This window comes from Silene latifolia, chromosome Y (genome assembly GCF_048544455.1).
Source record: "Silene latifolia isolate original U9 population chromosome Y, ASM4854445v1, whole genome shotgun sequence".
Taxonomy (NCBI): Eukaryota; Viridiplantae; Streptophyta; class Magnoliopsida; order Caryophyllales; family Caryophyllaceae; genus Silene; species Silene latifolia.
The window spans coordinates 415,153,013-415,168,109 of record NC_133538.1 but is presented as its reverse complement, the minus strand read 5'-3'; the positions used below and the strand labels follow the sequence as shown (position 1 = coordinate 415,168,109).

The window sequence follows — 15,097 nt, the reverse complement described above, 5'->3', positions numbered from 1 at the left end:
AGGATCCGTGGTTCCGTCGTAAAGCGTCATGGCTGGTGGCACGCATCCTTTTGGGACACCGACAAGGGCTATGTCATCCACGAAAGGGGAATCTGCGTAGCTATCTCGTGTTACCTTTTCCAGGGGTCTCGCTACACCAGGAATCCTGTACATCAGGTCCCTCAACTCCTGGTATTGCTGTTCCAGTAAGCTGCCTGTTCCTGCAAGAGGGTTAGAGACAGGCGGAAATGAGCCGACAGATGTACCTCCCAACCAGGCTCCTCCTGGGAATTGACTGCCTGGCTGACTTGCCAAAGGTGTTGCATGGATGATGGTTCCCGGCTGCCATTCTGGTGCCTGTTGAGAGGAGATTCCTCCCACCCAGGTCCCTCCAGCGAGGTGTCCGCTTGCTGGGTTCATCATGCCGATGCTGGGTCCTGGATTCCATCCTGCCACCTGCTGGACGGGTGTTCCTGCAAAAGATTGCGAGTTAATTCCTGGCTGACTATTAGACAAAACACTACCTGGGGTTGGCTGCAAGCTGAACGGTCGATCAAAGGACAGGAATCCCAATCCGCTGGGCTCGATGCCTCCTCTGGGTGGTACTCCTTCAAGATCCAATCTGGTGACCAGCTCCGATGGAATCTGTCTGGGGCCTGCGTTGGTGACCAAAACTGGGGCCTCAGAAGGTGGAGGCAGCGCGGTTGACGAGGTCCTGGTTACTGTTGCGATCTGGTTCCTGAGGTCTTGGTTGTCCCTCCTCAGACTTTCGATGGCTCGGTGCAGGGTATCCATTCCTTCCAACACCACTCGCATTGGGTCTAGTGATGAGGCTCCTGACTTTTTCGGGACTCCTCCTGATGCGTCTCCCGAACCGGATCTGTTGGGCCGCTTTCCTGCTAGATCTCGTAACAACGGGTGCTGCTGACGCCTTAGGCACTTGGGGTGGCTTGAAAGGTGGTGGCATGGCTCTCGGGGAGGTGCTGACCGGGGCCATCTGACCGATCGCTGCGATGGTGCGGTGGACTGTTCCGTGCTCATTTGGAAGAGGTCTTCCCCCAGCAGATTAAGAGGATACCCCCTGGGTGCTGGACAAACTCGCACTGGATCCAGACATGATGACGGACGGATTGCTTAATTTCGACTTTATGAGAGATTGATCACTGAGGCCCCACGGTGGGCGCCAAATTGTTTTGGGTAAATTTTACGGATTATATATTAAGGTGTGAGGTCAAAGTGATCGTCTATGGTTTTGAGCGTATAACGAAATTGATAAGTAAAGACAGAGAGCAACGAAAGAAAAAGTGTGACACGAGAGAATTTTGGTGACGCGGAAAACCCGTTGTGGGAACAACCGCGGGGGGAGTCGGAATCCCGCCAATAATTGTACTATAATCGAAAGTGATTCGCAAGTAAGGAAGTATGATATGATTTTTTCTAGTAAGCTTTGTCGAAGTGAATCCCCTCGCTGCGGCGTATTCTTCTTCCTTTATAGTTGACTTCCTAGGGTTTCCTCTTTTCAGGGCCCTGAACGCCCGTTGCGAGGTTCCTGGAACGGTTACCTATTTTCCAGGAGGAATTTGCTCTGACTTTCCTCTCCTTTGGTAGCGTTTTTCCTCAACATTGAATGTGTTTGTTCTCTTTTATTGCGTGGCCCTTATTTTGCCAACTCATTGATCCTCTCATATTTGCTCTCCTCCACTTGGTGCGTGCCACGTGTCCCATAGAGAAAAGTGCTAATTTTTCCCCAACAGATACCACTCATCGGAGCAGCATCACCAATGATCTGGAGTCTTTCCGCACTTGTCCGCCGCCTTCTTACTCAGATCTGGAGACGAGATTTACAAAGTAATTTCCCCCTTTTCTATATTGAAATTTTTCAGAAATTTTATTTAATAATTTGTTACTCAATTCTTGTGTGTGTGTGTGTGTGTGTGTGTGTGTTTGTTTGTTAATTTTTTCATATTTTCAATTTATTAAAGGTGGGTGATATCTAAGTTCATGTTAAGAGTAGATTGATGAGTTTTTATTTAGGGTTTATATGCGAATTTGCGATTTTAATTGAAATTCAAAATTAGGTTTAAGTTTGTTGTACAATTGTGGTTATTTGTGTAAAAAATCTTCGTAATTGAGATTAAGTACTCCAAATAACAAAAGATAATGCCATGTAAATAATTAATGAAGAGGGGTTAGTTCAACGTGATGTTAAGAGCCTTGAACCAAGAATTAGTACTAAATTCAATCACATATGGCTTAATGTCACAATTTGGGAAGTGTGAAGAGGTGTGAAGACTAAATATAAGCATGGTACTGACAACAAGCAAAGAGTTTAGTGTAAACTAATAGGTTGGGTTTTAGTTTAATGTTTTAAATTTGATAGGTTGGGTTAATTTCATATCTGTGCAGATAATTGATGTATTAGATTTTAATCCTTGACTTCGGGTAGTAAAATTTGCTATTTTGCTTCAATTTGTCAAGGAATAGTTATTAGGTGATTGAGCCTTTTTGCATCAATAAATTGTGTTACAACCATTACTGTTTTGCTCTTTGGGTAGTTTTATGACCATTATAAAAAGGCATAATTCATTTCGACATATTTTGTTCGTTGTGGATCATTAAGTACTCCAAATAACCCTCTGATTATGTTTTTGTATACTTTCCAAAGTTCAGAGACGTTAGTCCGTTACTCATGTGTAACACCTTAAATTATCTAAGCAAAGCACCTGATCATGTGCTTAAACCAATTCTCATGTGACATAGTCACATTATATTTATTACTGAAATCATTTTGATGTTGTACCTTGAAACAGTTCAGCAAGCTTTAGAGACCAAAGGTTTTGTTAGAACACTTTTTGTTGATGATGACAAACCTACTCTAATCTTGCCTTAAGATGTTTTATTTCAGGATTTAGTCCAATCTCCGAATCAAGAGATTATCAAGTGATTATGGTCGAAACGTGTTGAACAAGCAACCCAAGAATTGTGTCGTAATAGAGAGTCACCTAATGTAAAGGTAAAAGAATGTGGTACTAAGGCAACAGTAAGCAAGACTGTTGTTGAACAACAGTCTGCTTGCTAAGGCAACAGTCTGCCAGACCGTTGCTTTAACTCGTGTCACTTGGAAGAAGTCTTCATTTTCAAAATGCTCATATTTCGAAAATAAAAACTTCTATTTTGAAATACACATTTCTGATATTTGAATCTTGTAAAAGGTTATTGTTTAAGAAAAGGATATTCTATTGGCATCTTTAAAAGGTCTTAACTCAAAATGGCAATAATTCTTATGTTGGCTTTTAGAAAGAAGAACTTGTTTCTTTCCAAATTTGTTTCTCTAAAATGTCCTCACTTGATTGTCCATCTTACCTTGACTGATTTTCAAAGGCCCTTCAAGATAGTAACAAAGCTCCTTTTCTCCTTTAACCTTTGGAAGAATGCTCTATTTTGTGCTAAATTGGGCAAGTCAAAATTATTTGTTTTCTACCTCTTGTCTTGACTTCTAAACCCTAGTTTGCTTCCCTATAAAAGGAGCACTCTTCTCCTTCATTTTCTCAAGACTTTTTCCATAGAATTTTCAAAGTGTTTTGCAAACTTGTTTTTAAGAACTCAAAGCTTTTTACTTCATTTGCAAAATATTTCTAAGTCTTCCAGTGGCAACAGTCTTCACTACCGTTGCCTTAAGTATTACATTCTCTTGCCTAGAATCGATTGATCTATAAGTTGTCCTTATCAATTCTTTCATAGAATCAGTTTGAGGAAACTTGATCTTTGTAATCATTCTGTAAGAGTCTTAAGTTTCTAGACGGAGTAGTCTTGAGACTTGTGTCGCAACCGGAGTAGGTTGTTGGTCCTTTTATTTGTAAGTGTCTAAGTAGTCGGAGTAGATCACTTAAACTTATTAATAAAAGAAGATTGGACGTAGGCCTTTAGGAGTTGGCCGAACCAATTCAAAAGCATCGTGTTAATCTTTGTTATTTTAATTTCCGCTGCATTTTCTTTACTCGATTGTTAATCCACGTTTTGTTTAACAACAGTCGCTGATACTGTTGCTTTTGGTCAGTAGCCTTCTCTCATGAGCTAAGACATACAAGCAACAGTCACATCAACCGTTGCCTTACTGCAATCTTCTTAAACATCGTGATACACTCTTAATGAATCAATAATACTTGATGTATCCATTTGTTCTTCACATTATCAACCAACTTGCTTTAATTCAATAAAGACTAAGTTGAAATTTTTAAAATAGTACCTAATTCACCCCCTCCCCCTCTTAGGTACTTGAATCCTAAACTCTTCAATTGGTATCAGAGCCTCGTGCTCTTGATCAAGGTTAATCACCTTAGAGTTTAAATCTTGAGAAATGGATTCCTCAAAACACTCCAAGATCCCGGTCTTTATCGGTGAGTATTTTGGGTGGTGGAAGCTCAAAATAGAGCACTACATCAAAAGTATTGATTATCAATGTTGGAAAATCATCGAGAACGGACCTCTTACTATTGAGGAAACCGACATCCTTACGGGTTTTACTAAGGTCAAAGATGAGAAAGATTATAATGAAAACGATTTTAAATTGGCCGAGAAAAACTCAAAAGCGATGTCGATTCTTCAACGGTGTGTTGGTGAGGTCGAAGTGAGTCGGATTTCTGGATGTCCTACGGCTAAATTAATTTGGGATTCCCTTGTTCTTGCCTATGAAGGGACGTCTCAAGTTAGAAAACACCGTATTGACCTTCTCATGCAACAATATGAGATGTTTCACATGTCAAAGGATGAGTCCATAAATAGTTTTTCATCTCGCTTTTCGTGTATTATAAATGAACTAAAAAGTCTAGGGAGAAATTTCGAGTCCGAGGACACCATTCGAAAAATTCTTCGTAGTCTTACCACTAAATGGCAACCTAAGGTTACCGCCATAGAGGAGGCCAAAGACCTATCCACTCTATCTCTTCATGAACTAATGGGATCACTAATGGCTCACGAGTTCAATCTCGATAAGCACTCTAGTGAATCCTCAAGGGGAAAGAGTCTTGCTTTAGCATCCTCTTCAATTGATGATGAGGATGAAGAAGAAGATGAGTTTGCTTTGTTCTCTAGGAACTTAGTTGGAATGGTGAATGGTCATGGACATAAGAAGTTCAACAATAACTACACGAAAAAACGCTTTCCAAAGAAAAGACCCTCCACCACCATTGGATGCTTTAAATATGGTGACAAATCACATCAAATTAAAGAATTTCCTAAGTGGGATGAGATTAAGTCCAAAGATAAGCGAGATAAGGCTAAAAAGGACTACAAAAACCGAGTCATGTCCGCCATATGGGGAATGTCCGACTCCGAGGACGATGAAATCATCGAGGAGGAATTAGAGGCTAAAATGTGTCTTACAAGTCATCTCAAGGATAAATTCTCAAAACCCTCTAAAACCGAGCATCTTAGATGTCTTATGGCTCATCCCGATGATTCCGACTCCGATTCCGACAATGAGGTAAAACTTCTAAAGGCCAAAGCTAGGACTTACTCCAAAGACAAAGTATGTAAGCTTCTTGACAAACTCTTTGATAAGTGTCGTTCACAAACTGAAAAGTTGGACCTCATGCAAGATGAAATAGAGGAAATTGTACAAGAAAACGTTCTCCTTAAAAGTGAACTTAAGGCAACAGACAGCGCGACTGTTGCCTCTGATGAGGTAAAAAGAGTAAATAAATTGAACAAGGAGTTGTCAAACGAACTAAAGTGTCTTAGGTCGAACCCCAATGATGTTTCTGATCTTGAGAATGTCAATACCACTCTGATTTTACAGATGTCCATGATAACTAAGGAACGTGATGAACTTCTAAATGAACAATCCATATCTAAAGGTGTAATTGATGACTTAGTTGATGAGATAGAAGAACTTAAAACAACAGTGTCTCAGACTGTTGCCTCTGACAATGTCAAGGAAGTGTCAAATGAACTAGTCACTAATTTATCTAAAGAGAATGAGTGTCTCAAAGTCAACTTAGATGCCTACAAAAGGGAGATTAGAATACTTCATGAAAAACTTGTCAAAATTCAAAATGAATCTCCCGAATGTAGCTCATCTAGATCAAAAATTGTTCATTTAGATAGTTGCATATCGAGTCTTAAGCTTAATGTTCAACAAAAATCTGAAAGTTACATGGAATTGAAATCCGAGTATGTTTTAATTAAGAAAGAGTTAGAAAACTCTAAAGAAAGAAACAAGTATCTCACGTTTAAAATCGAAGAATTAAAAGGAGAACTTGTGGAAGCTAAGAATGTGTCTAAAAATTGGGAAGGACGTCAAAATGTCTTAAATTTCCTCACTAACCAGTCCAAGAGATGTGATAAAACTGCCGGTCTTGGTTTCAAATGGAACAGTCAGTCCGACTGTTGCCTCAGAAAACCGGATCCAACTCAAACCGACTTTAGAAAAAGGAAATATGTTGGTCTTCCCGAGTACATCATTTGCAACTATTGTGGTAAAACCGGTCATGTCTTTAATGCTCGCAAGAAAAGACATAATGACATTAACAAAAATATTAAGGTTGTAAAACAAGTTTGGATTAGAAAAGATTTGTTGCGAAATATGAAGGATAAAAAGGGACCCAAATTTATTTGGGTTCCTAAACTCAAAGTCTAATCTTGTGTAGGGCTTGGTGAGAGGTGGCCGCAATTGGTACTTGGATAGTGGATGTTCTCGTCACATGACGGGAGATAGAAGCCAATTCCTCTCACTAGAAGCTTATGATGGTGGCAAGGTAACGTTTGGCGACGACAAGAAAGGTGAAATAATAGGCATGGGAAAGGTCGGTAAGTCATCGTTACTTTGTGTCGACAATGTGCGGCTTGTCAAAGGTTTGAAACATAATCTCCTTAGCATTTCTAAACTTTGTGATAAAGGTAATATTGTGGAATTTAGTTCTAATTTGTGTCGAATAATTGATGCCACAACTCATGAGATTATTCTCGAAGGGAGACGTGTCAAAGATGTTTACTTAACCGACTTAAACACGTTGTCCGGTCATACCATGTCATGCATGAGTGTAATGAAAAATGATCCTTGGTTGTGGCACAAAAGGTTTGGACATGTTAGTGCTAAAACTCTTCACACTCTTAAAAGACTTGACTTGGTAGAAGGATTTCCTAACATGAAATTTGAGTTTGATAAAGTATGTGATGAATGTGCTAGATGTAAACATGTTAGAAGTTCATTTAAGTCTAAAAGAATTGTGAGTACTCTTCGCCCATTACAACTTTTGCATATCGACTTATGTGGTCCAATGAGAACTAGAAGTAGAGGAGGTAGTCGTTATGTGTGTGTCATTGTTGATGATTATTCTAGGTTTGTTTGGGCACTTTTCTTGAGTTCCAAGAGTGAGGCATTTGATGAGTTTTTAATTTGGTTGAAAAAGATTCAAAACAAACTTGATCTCAAACTTGTTTCCATAAGAACCGATCATGGAACCGAATTCGAAAATTCATCATTTAGCGCTTATTGTAATGACAATGGTGTAGACCATAATTTTTCGTCTCCTAGAACACCACAACAAAATGGAGTGGTTGAACGAATGAATAGGACCCTTGAAAGTATGGCTAGAACCATGTTGTTGTGTAGTAAATTGCCTAAAGACTTTTGGGCCGAAGCGGTAAACATCGCTTGCTATATTCATAATCGAGTCATGATAAGAAGCATAATCAATAAAACACCCTATGAAATTTTACGTGGTAGAAAACCCAATATCTCATATTTTAGATGCTTTGGGAGCAAATGCTTTGTTCACAACAATGGTAAAGACAACTTGGGTAAATTTGATCCACGTAGTGATGAAGCGGTTTTTATTGGTTATTCCGACCATAGCAAGGCCTATAAAGTTTATAACAAACGAACCATGCTAATTGAAGAAAGTGTCCATGTCATATTTGATGAATCTAGCATTCTTGGACAGGTACAAAACGACGGAGAAGATGATGAAGATGACGAATTTGAGATAGGTCTTGTGAGAAAAGACTTTGTGTTTGAGGATGAGGAGGCTCCAATCAATGACGTTAGGCAACGATCCCACGGTTCGTTGTTGCCTTTGGGTGAAAGCAAAGAATCCGGGGGAACAAACAGAGACACTGTTGCCCCTGATTCCACACCCCATTCAGCAACGGTTCACACGACTGTTGCCTTCACTTCCAGAACTGTAACAGTCCCAGACACCGTTGCCTCAGAAGAATCCTCAAACACCAATCCAGCGCCTGCCGCTAATCAACAGACAACAGTCACGGAGACTGTTGCCTCTGAGGGGGAACAAAGCGCCTTTGTTCCTAAAAAATGGAAACATCAAAGCTCTCATCCACTCTCAAATCTCACTAGTGACTTGAACTCCGGTATTAAGACAAGGGCCTCTCTCAACAACTTTGCATCTCTCGATGAATTTTGCGCCCATAGCGCATTTCTCTCTCAAATCGAGCCGGCCAATATAACAATTGCATTAACCGATGCCGATTGGATGCTAGCTATGCAAGATGAGCTCAATCAATTTAAAAGAAATGAGGTATGGCATCTTGTCCCTAGACCATCTAATCGTACCGTCATTGGTACTAGATGGGTCTTTCGCAATAAGCTTGATGATTCCGGTGAAATCGTAAGGAATAAAGCTAGACTAGTGGTGCAAGGTTACAACCAACAAGAAGGAATTGATTACGATGAAACCTATGCACCGGTAGCTAGGCTTGAGGCCATACGATTATTGATAGCTTTTGCGGCTCACAAAGGCATCAAGCTTTTCCAAATGGATGTCAAAACCGCCTTTTTAAATGGATATTTGGAAGAGGATGTCTTTGTAGAGCAACCACCGGGCTTTTTAGACAATGATTTTCCTAAACATGTTTTCAAATTAGACAAAACTTTTTATGGTTTAAAACAAGCACCAAGGTGTTGGTATGATAGATTGTCTAAATTTCTCATTGAAAATGGTTTTGGAAGAGGTTCAATTGACAAAACATTGTTTCTAAAGCAACAGTCCAGTGAACTGTTGGTTGTCCAAGTATATGTCGATGACATCATATTTGGAGCAACAAATGAGATTCTTTATACTTATTTTTCGGAACTAATGAAATCGGAATTTGAAATGAGTATGAAGGGTGAGTTAGGATTTTTTCTTGGGCTCCAAATCAAGCAATCCAAAGATGGAATCATGATCCATCAACAAAAGTACATTAAAGAGATGCTTAAGAAATTTGGGATGACCAATGGCAACCCTCACTCCACACCTATGGTATCTAAGTCCAAATTGGACAAAGATGAGAAAGGTAAGAGCATTAGCGAAAAGGTGTATCGAGGTATGATTGGATCGCTTCTCTATTTGACCGCAAGTCGTCCCGACATTCTTTTTAGTGTTTGTTTATGTGCTAGATTCCAATCAAATCCGAAAGAATCTCACTTTAAAGCCGTTAAACGCATTCTTCGATATTTGATTGGAACACAAGATCTTTATTTGTGGTACCCCTTACATTGTCCCTTTGATCTTATAGGATATTCCGACGCGGACTATACGGGTTGTAGCGTCGATCGAAAGAGTACATCCGGAATTGCAACATTTTTGGGTCCGTGCTTAATCTCATGGGGCTCAAAGAAACAAAACACGGTTGCTCTTTCAACGGCCGAAAGTGAATACGTTAGTGCCGCTCATTGTTGCTCACAACTTCTATGGGTAAAACAACAACTTCTCGACTTTGGTATTATTTATGACTCCGTTCCCATTTTATGTGATAATACGAGTGCGATAAATATATCAAAAAATCCTATTCAACATTCTAAGACCAAGCACATTGAAATCCGTCACCATTTTATTCGTGATCACGTAGAAAAAGGACATGTTGAACTTATTTTTTGCAAAACCGAAGATCAAATTGCCGACATATTTACTAAACCACTTGCAAGAGAACAATTTGAGAAACTTGATTTACAAATGGCTTGATTAAGTGCATGTAATTTTTATATGAATTAAACTAATCCCTCACATGATTGACTAAAACGGGTTTGCTATCCTTCATTCTAGTCTATCCATTCCATGTTATGTCCTTAATCGATAAATCGTCTTTGTCTTAATGATCACTCAACCGGACGCCTATACTTATGTTTATATTGTGCACCACCGAATTGATTAAGGCCTCAACTACTCTCTTTATGACACCTAACCTACAACTACCCCACTTAATATCACCATCTACCCTCCGTCCTTATCCAAACCTAAAAGCCTAAAGAAATCCAACAGCCATCTCAAATTAACCAACCATACCCTCTCACCTCATTATTCACCTACCCTTGTTTTTCCATGGTCAAAACTTCTTTCAACACAAAAATCCCGTCTCCATCACCCACAATGTCCCAAACGTCATCCTCTCATGACACTCTTATCAACCCCACCTCCAAATCTAAAGTATCTCATGCCTTCCCCACTAATCCCTCACCAGAAACCGTCCAAGAAACACAACCTTTGCAACCAACTTCTAACCCGACTCCATGCTCATCCGTAACAAGGAAACGAACCAGATCTGGGTCAAAGAAATCATCCTCGAGTGCTTCATCAGAACCCATCCACATCCATATCGAAGACACTACCGATGATACCGGTGGCTCCAAACCTACTCGGAAATCGCCACTCAAAAAGGGAAAATCCGCCTCCAAATTATCGGATATACTCGAAGAGGAGACCGAGTTTGATGAAAATGAGCAAGGTGAAGATGATGATGTTGATAAATCTGACGGAAGTGGGGAAAATCATTCTCATGCAAATGAGAACTCTAACTTCGGTGAAAAAGTTGAAGAGACTATTGAAAAGGAAGAGGATCCGGTCGACAAATCGGTCGGATCTGAGGAAAACGGGGAGGAACCGGTTCAAAATGAACCACCAAAGAAGAAAGGAAAGAAGAAATCTGCAGTGAATAAGGGGAAATTTTTATCGGGTTCGGATGCCGTCACCCTCTCCGGGAAATGGGATCCGTCTATTGTCAAGGATCAAATTGATGCTAACCCGTTACTCACTGATGAAATCAAAAGAACTTGCGGAAAACTACTTCACAGAGATGCTCTTCAAACTCCACGGATCTACCCGTCTTTGTGGCTCTCTTCCGATCCTGCCCTTTCGGATTTTGAAGTCGCCATTGTGGCTCAAGGTTGCGAGGATCTTGTTCAATTAGAGGCACCCGTCTTTGCCAGTGAAGTCCTTCAGTTTTTCGCCACTGTCCATGTGCTCTCAAGCTTGAAAACCCTAACCGCAAAAATTAATGGTAAGTCATTTACTCTTTCCCAAACTCAGTTTGCCAAAATCCTCTCCATTGACAATCATGGATACGACCTTACTCCTGCCGGAAAAACTTGGCCAGCCTTAGATTATGCCTCCCCCTCCGTAATTGCCAAAACCGTGACCCCCTTTCACCCCAAATGCAAACCCGTTAACCCAATGAACTCCCTGCCCTACCAAAACTCTTGTTTAACCTACTGTGTCGTACCATTTACCCATCTAATGACCGCACAAAACTTACTGTTGCCCAACACTATCTCATCTTTCACTTAATGACTCACAAAAAAATCAACCTCCCTAGCCTTTTCTTTAAACGAATTGCCATGATCGAGTCCAAAATTCAAGACCCCAACTACAACAACACCATTCGCCTACCCTATGCCATGTGGATTTCTCTAATTATTCGGTCCAAAGGGTTGCTTGTTAAGGGCAGTGTCGGTTCTTAGGATATGTTTGATGTGATGTCGGTTGGAACTTTGGGGAAAATGTTGCTGAAAACTGAGAAGGGAATTTTGGAGGTTGTGAAATCGAAAAAAGGGAAGAAGGATGTCGAAAAACCCTCGGGAAAGGAGGGTGATGTGTCCGGAGTTACGGGTGGGTCCTCGGTTCTTGATACCTTGGCTCGGGTTAGGGAAGATGTTGCGTGTCTTCCGGGTCTGAAAAAGGATGTGGAAATCATCAAGTCTACTCTCGATTACCTCAAAGGTGAGGTTGCTATCATCTCTGCTCTACTTCAAGAAAAATATGAGGATGGTGATGCAGGAACTGTCGACGGCTCAGACGATGATGATGATGATCTGGATGGGCTCCTTGTTTCGACCCACTAAACCCATACTATCTCCTAAAAAATCAGCCTAACCATTTTGTTTGCCACCCTTGCCCCTACCCCGTTTTTATCTATTTTGGTGGTGTACTCTTTAAACTATGCATTAGCCGTACCGAACTTGCTGTTTAAACTATGTTTGAACCTTGTTAAATGTTGACCTTGTCATTTTGTTGCAAATTTGGTTGTCTTTTGTGCGACGTAACATGCATGTTTTATTCGTGTCCGGGTTAGTATTTCTTTGTTTGATGATGTCAAGAGGGGGAAAAGGGAAATTCATGTTCTTATTACTTGTTAGTTAGTTAATCTCTTGTCTTGTGGTAGGATAAATTTGACAGTAACCTTGATCTAGGATTTGTGACCTTATAAGTTTCGCCCACTAATTCTACATTCATGATTATTGTTGGACTAACCATTTGAGGGGGAATTTCTTTTGGAACATTCATTTTATTAAGGCTTGTCATCATCAAAGGGGGAATTTGTTAGAACACTTTTTGTTGATGATGACAAACCTACTCTAATCTTGCCTTAAGATGTTTTATTTCAGGATTTAGTCCAATCTCCGAATCAAGAGATTATCAAGTGATTATGGTCGAAACGTGTTGAACAAGCAACCCAAGAATTGCGTCGTAATAGAGAGTCACCTAATGTAAAGGTAAAAGAATGTGGTACTAAGGCAACAGTAAGCAAGACTGTTGTTGAACAACAGTCTGCTTGCTAAGGCAACAGTCTGCCAGACCGTTGCTTCAACTCGTGTCACTTGGAAGAAGTCTTCATTTTCAAAATGCTCATATTTCGAAAATAAAAACTTCTATTTTGAAATACACATTTCTGATATTTGAATCTTGTAAAAGGTTATTGTTTAAGAAAAGGATATTCTATTGGCATCTTTTAAAAGGTCTTAACTCAAAATGGCAATAATTCTTATGTTGGCTTTTAGAAAGAAGAACTTGTTTCTTTCCAAATTTGTTTCTCTAAAATGTCCTCACTTGATTGTCTATCTTACCTTGACTGGTTTTCAAAGGCCCTTCAAGATAGTAACAAAGCTCCTTTTCTCCTTTAACCTTTGGAAGAATGCTCTATTTTGTGCTAACTTGGGCAAGTCAAAGTTATTTGTTTTCTACCTCTTGTCTTGACTTCTAAACCCTAGTTTGCTTCCCTATAAAAGGAGCACTCTTCTCCTTCATTTTCTCAAGACTTTTTCCAGAGAATTTTAAAAGTGTTTTGCAAACTTGTTTTTAAGAACTCAAAGCTTTTTACTTCATTTGCAAAATATTTCTAAGTCTTCCAGTGGCATGATCTTCTTCACTACCGTTGCCTTAAGTATTACATTCTCTTGCCTAGAATCGATTGATCTATAAGTTGTCCTTATCAATTCTTTCATAGAATCAGTTTGAGGAAACTTGATCTTTGTAATCATTCTGTAAGAGTCTTAAGTTTCTAGACGGAGTAGTCTTGAGACTTGTGTCGCAACCGGAGTAGGTTGTTGGTCCTTTTATTTGTAAGTGTTTAAGTAGTCGGAGTAGATCACTTAAACTTATTAATAAAAGAAGATTGGACGTAGGCCTTTAGGAGTTGGCCGAACCAATTCAAAAGCATCGTGTTAATCTTTGTTATTTTAATTTCCGCTGCATTTTCTTTACTCGATTGTTAATCCACATTTTGTTTAAAAACAGTCGCTGATACTGTTGCTTTTGGTCAGTAGCCTTCTCTCATGAGCTAAGACATACAAGCAACAGTCACATCAACCGTTGCCTTACTGCAATCTTCTTAAACATCGTGATACACTCTTAATGAATCAATATTACTTGATGTATCCATTTGTTCTTCACATTATCAACCAACTTGCTTTAATTCAATAAAGACTAAGTTGAAATTTTTAAAATAGTACCTAATTCACCCCCTCCCCCTCTTAGGTACTTGAATCCTAAACTCTTCAGGTTTGTTTTTAGATATTGTGTCGTGACATCCGGTAAGTCCCTACTGTTTTGCTCCCCTACCTCACCTATGTATATGAGCATATTTCTTCTCGTGATTCCTAACAAATGGTTAATGAAATAATACATTTTTTAATGATTTTTTTTCGTAATAGTGTCCTCATACTCCTCAACAATCACTTGATTTGCTATATTGTGGATTTTATGTTTGCCGTTATATGCTTGAAACGATTGCAAACTGATCAGGTATTACTTCTTGCAGCTTTGCTTTAACTACGCTATGTCTCCAAGATAAATTTGTAGTAATGGGTTGCTTTGGTGACGGGTTGTTGTAGTTGTGCTTGTGCTAATGTGGTGTCGTAGACTCGTAGTTATGCTGTGATTGTTCTTGCGCGGGTGAGGTGCTCTAATTGTTGTTGTACGGATAACGTGCTGGTTATTGTTGTGCGGGTGAGTTGTGACTAGTGTACTGATAACGTACTCTATTTTTTTGGCCATTATTCTTAACTTGTATTGCTTTTATAAATGTCTGATATTGTGGAAAGTACTTAAATATTTTTCCTCTTATTTCGCAAATATTAGTATTGTAAATTTTGTGATTAAGTTACTAGGCTTATTTTTGTTTTGTAGTATTTTAAAGATGTCTCGGAGACTTGCTTCCAACAAATGCTCGACGAGTTAAGGAAATATGGAGTTCATTTGTTCGCAAACACACTCAAGGAAGTAGAGGTAGACGGTACGGAGGTTGATCAGTGAGAGATTGAGTTAGATTTTATTTTTTTGTTATTGTAATTTTTGCAAAATAGTCATCTTTTTTTTGTATTAATGGCAGAAAATATTACCACTTGCTTTAAGTGAGTGTAAAAATGAACACACTTTTCATTATTATATATATGTGTGATATTTTTTTATTAGGCTGGTATGTTTGACCTCTTCCATAAAACACTTAATACTCGTACTGACGATGCAGCAGCCAGCAGGTCGGGCAAAAAAAATAATAATTAAAAAATCAAAGAGACCATGCTTCTCTCATCCATGGTTTCTGCAAAGAAACCATCTGTAACTGTTGC

General features: G+C 39.4%; 1 long non-coding RNA gene across 1 annotated transcript; it reads left to right on the top strand.

Moving 5' to 3' along the window:
- Positions 1-1,738: 1,738 nt before the first annotated feature.
- LOC141626458 (uncharacterized) lies at positions 1,739-14,937 on the top strand. Its single transcript, XR_012536041.1, has 2 exons — positions 1,739-1,827; positions 14,658-14,937. It is a non-coding gene; the product is annotated as an uncharacterized LOC141626458 (long non-coding RNA).
- The last annotated feature ends 160 nt before the right edge of the window (positions 14,938-15,097 follow it).